The sequence below is a fragment of the Etheostoma cragini genome, chromosome 16, assembly GCF_013103735.1.
Source record: "Etheostoma cragini isolate CJK2018 chromosome 16, CSU_Ecrag_1.0, whole genome shotgun sequence".
In the NCBI taxonomy this organism is placed as follows: Eukaryota; Metazoa; Chordata; class Actinopteri; order Perciformes; family Percidae; genus Etheostoma; species Etheostoma cragini.
The window spans coordinates 22,197,680-22,202,415 of record NC_048422.1 but is presented as its reverse complement, the minus strand read 5'-3'; the positions used below and the strand labels follow the sequence as shown (position 1 = coordinate 22,202,415).

General features: G+C 44.0%; 1 long non-coding RNA gene across 1 annotated transcript; it reads left to right on the top strand.

The window, feature by feature from the left end:
- The first annotated feature begins 318 nt into the window (after positions 1-318).
- On the top strand, positions 319-1,285 carry LOC117959218. The gene is made up of 3 exons (XR_004659897.1): positions 319-560; positions 704-837; positions 1,196-1,285. It is a non-coding gene; the product is annotated as an uncharacterized LOC117959218 (long non-coding RNA).
- The last annotated feature ends 3,451 nt before the right edge of the window (positions 1,286-4,736 follow it).

Sequence of the window (4,736 nt, the reverse complement as noted above, 5' to 3'; positions counted from 1 at the left end):
CTAATTTGAGTATGGTAGATTTCAGGGTGTGAGAAGTTACTGACATTAGCCTGTGTGTAAGATGGTACTGTGTAAACGTGAAATATAACTGGCTACGGTGGAAAACGGGGATGAATTTAGAAAACAAACCTTTTCTGACATCTATGTACGTAGTAACGTTTGAATAAAATACATTTATGTGTTCAAAAATATGCTGTCTAATGGAAGGGAACACCACTGACACTGATCTTAAATAAAACAAGATTTTAAAGATAAATTAGTTTTATCTAAACCTCAGAAGAGCAAAAAGAATGAGCTCATTTTTTCTGTCTCACTGCTCAGACCTGTAAACCTTGTCGTCGTCGTCGTCGACGACGGTGTCACCGTGCCGCGCCAAGAGTATTTGTGACGGCGAAGGCCGGCGCCGGAGTGAGGGGCAGCTGCCAACGCTGGAACCTGTGTGACAGTTGTAAATGACTGGCCCAATCGTCTCCTTGTAGTAATTATCTAAATGGGCTCATTCAAAACCTCTTCATTGTGGAATCAGTTAATTAATTAGCTGTTTCACTGACAGGATAATGGTGAGAGCATGCTAAATAGATTAGTCTGGAACTTGATTTATCGTTGCAAGGCACCCCCCACCTAACTCTGTTTATCACCACCTCTCACCCCCTTTTCTGTCATTCTCTCTCTCGCTCTATCTGTTTTTCCCTTGTCTTTGTAGCATCTATAACAGCCACCCATATACTCACTGGAAATCCCCCCCGCAAGATACAAAGCTGCTGATAAGGCAACACAATGCTGATGTTGAGTCGAGGAGAAAGTAATATCAGGCAGAACAGGTGTCCTGAAGCTCCGGTAAGATGGAGAAACTGTTGTCTGCGTTCACAAGGCAGCTGAATAATGTGCGTGTATGACGCCTACGTTGTGTTGAATTTGCCGATCACTATCAATATAAAGTATTTATATTCCAAATGGAAGTAATGTGTTACTAATGTACCTATGTGATCTCGTCGGGTTTGTTCTCTACAGAAAGTCAAAGGAATCTGAGCATGATTGTATTTGTATAAAGGAATACAAGTATTAAGTTCCTTTATGTATAAATAATAAAATCCCAAATGGATTACAGGTATATCTGCACATTTGTCTCTTCATAGACATTTATTATGCACTGCTCCCAGGCTCCGACCTTATGTGTTTGTGTCTGAACTTCCAGCTTACCGAACCAATCAGCATGCGTTACGCATACGGGCGTGGTTTATGGGCAAACTCCGTTCAAAACAACAATGGCGGATGTGACAGACAGATGGTTAATCCCATTACCTACCAGGTATCTTTTTTTCTTTTTTTTTAAGCGCCCGCCCTCCAAACACTTTCCAGTGAGGGCTTCTTAGACGGTTTTGTGTTCACAAACCATCTGGTTTGTCAGGTTAGTGAAAGTGAAATAAAAACTACATTTTCCGTAGGGTCCATATTCAGCTGCCCCTTGTTATATCTTAACCCTTGTGTTGTCTTCCCATCAACCATGATCACTTTTTGCAACATTATTATCTTTTGTTTTTTAATCGTTTTTGGTGTTTTTCCCAAAGCTTTTTGATATTTCAATGTTGACATTTTCAGCGCTATTTTCGACGGCCCATTTTTTTGTGACCAAAAAAAGTATATAATAACTGAAAACAGGTCAATTTGACACCCAAGGACAACTTGAGGGTTAAATATGCATCAAATGCCTCTCTTCCTATAAAATATTACAATATTTTTCAATAACTCTTCTTAAACTCACGGGGTGTACGTCCGCATTTATTCACTCCACTGTAATTTGGGGCGACAAGCTAACCTCGCATATGGTGTAAAACCTCACCCAACTGTTGGCTTGTGGTAGGTAGCAGAGCCGGGTCAGAGGGCAGTGTCTGGATGTCAGTTGGTGTCAGAGTCCCCATTACTCAGCAGCAACCCACTGGACATGGTGTCAGCAGCATTTATGGGGACTATTTCAGCGGTTAAAAATAGTTTGAAGTTGAGTGAACGGACCCTTTAATACAATGCTATTGAGTCTGTCATTGAAATTGTGTTGCTAGGACACAAGGTCACAACAGATTGTGTCCAAGTTTATTTCCATCATTTGATATTAGCAAATACTGCAACAGGAAATGCATTTAAAAAGGTTGGAACACTAAAAAGCTTCTACACTGCATCCTCTGTAAATATTCTTGATATACTGTACATTCATAGATATTCTCTGCACTGCCAGAGCTGAAACTCAAGTGGATCAACCACGATGACCACTCACCCACTTAATAATGATAAAACATCATTTGCAGCTTCAAGTGCTCAGCCCTCCCTGGTTTATTCTTTACACTATTCACACCAGCAGATGATAGCTGACAGTGCGCTTTAGCCTTCAAATTGAATTGAACTGAGCTAAAAATTAATTTAATTTGATTGAACTCGATGCGGTAGATAGTATGATACATCGGAAATAATAATAGAATAATCTTCGGAGCGTGACTACATTTCAATGCATATAAATCATTTACAAGAGCAGAATAATGCATGAACTGAAGAGATTTGTTTTTAGAAACACTCAAATGACAATCTCATAATCTGAAACTGTGTTTACGGAAGAAAAGAATCCCGTCCGACAGTTGAAGGCACTTGTGTTTTGAGTGACACATCAGGTCAACTCTTGTATTAAAAAAAAGAAATCATCTAAATTAGTCCTGTTAATGTTTTCGTGTGTGAGTGGTGATAAGCACAGAAAAAAATACACCCACACATTAGATTAGCACAAAGTCACATGAAGCGCATGAAAAAAAAATCTGATGAAAAAGTGTTCTTCAGTTGGGGGGGGAGACAGGCGTGGGTTGTCGGGATGGGTGTTTGGGCAGGGGGGATTATTGAGACGCAGAAAGAGTGTGTAAAGGAAAAAAAGGTGTTATTGAGAGCACTGGAATCACTTGATTAATCAAGAAAGAGAGGCAGAGCTCTCTCCTGCCGAGGTCCAATCAAAGCTGGAGCAGCTCTGGGCGCTGCACGACGGGCCAAATCCTCTTGTTGCTCTACCAGGAGCATGAAAGCCAGGAGGGGAGTCTCCTTTTGTCCGCACAAAGGCAACCCTAACATGCTTTCACTGCGACAAGGAATGGGAGGGCTGTTTTGGGGGGGCTGAAAAACAGCCAACAAGAGGTGCGAATAAGATGCCCATTCATCTCCCGAGCTTTACACTAATTCCCCCGACCGTCTCCTTTTCTTTCCTTCGTCTGCTCTGCCACAAAACAACAAACAGCGAGAGGGAGTGAAAACACTAGGATCTAGGGGGCTTAGAGCAGACGTGTAATCCCTGCCACTTCTGACCCTCCATCGGTGTGTAAGTCCCTGACCTCCCCATTGAGGTGCTGGGATGTGTGACTAAAGGACGGGTGACCCTCCCGCAGACACATTTGCACTCATACACCCACCCTATTGCCCCCAATGCAGCCCCTCACTCACAAACCCCACACTCCAAGCCTTTTAAAGAGCTGAGCTAAGGAATTCAGGCTTTGGAACACCTCTGCGGCGCTGAAAAGAGTGAGTCTGTGAGGAGTCTATAAGTAGGGCCAGGCCTGATCGTGTTTCTTTTCTCTCACCATTTAATTCGTCTTTAGAGGCCATCTCGTTAACACGATCTTCCCTCGCTTTTTTTTTTTTTTACCTCAGTCCCCTCTCAGAAAGCCCCCCCTCCCCTCTCCATCTTGCCCAACTTCAAAGGTCCCTGCCAGCCGGGGAAAGAAAGTCACCTCTTTCTTCCATTCAGCCTCTCTGGTCTCTTCTCGCTCCTCTTTTCTTGCCGTGGCTTTCTTTCTCTCCTCTCTCCTCGCTTCTTCCCTAAAGCGGGTCGCCGAGAAATCATCTCACTTTCTGCCGCTGCTTTGCATTTGAAAAAAGGAGTAATTAGCCAGGGGCTGCTGGGAGGGGGAGACGGGGCTGAGCGAAGGAGGCGCTGAGGGGAAAAGAGAATAAGAAGATGGCCCCTCCTTGCACTCCGTGTTCCCCCCGCTTGTCCGCGGTCTGTTCCTACACATCCTCTGCATGTGGCACTAGTGCACCACTTTGTAATGGATGAAAAACTCTGTTGCAGCTGGTGTGAGCTCGATGCAGGTGTATGCATGACTGAGGGCCCGTGATTTCTTTGCAGCGGCGCTGGCTGCAGGTCAGGTTAATGTTCACGTAAACATTTTTGTAGGACACCGTGCACATATATTTGAGGTTGCATGATTATAAGGAACAACTGTATTCTGTCTGAACATTGTCAAAAACCAAAATCCTATCACGGTTATCTCACTTCGGCGTATTTCATTTCAGGACCCTGTTCAGTCCCTGTGGTGTTGCTTCAATTCAGTCACTGTGTGACAGTCTATTTCAATAATCTACATGAGTATAGCCATAAGGCAGAGATAGGCTCAGCCCAAGCATATCTAAAGGTGCAGTGTAATCCTGTAATATGCAGAGTAGTGAGGAAAATTCATTCTCCCCTCACGCCCATTGGGGTCTTAAGCCCCCTGATGCAGCTGATAGGGATCCGGTGTTATCTCCACAACACAGAACAATTTAACACACTCACCCTGCCACTCCCACACACACACGCACCCCTGCATGCACACACGCACGCATGTAAAACCAGAAATCAACCCCAAGACCACCTTCAGCATGCGTGCGCGCGCACACACACACACACACACACACATTTGCACACAGCTGCTTCACGTCCAAAGGAACAT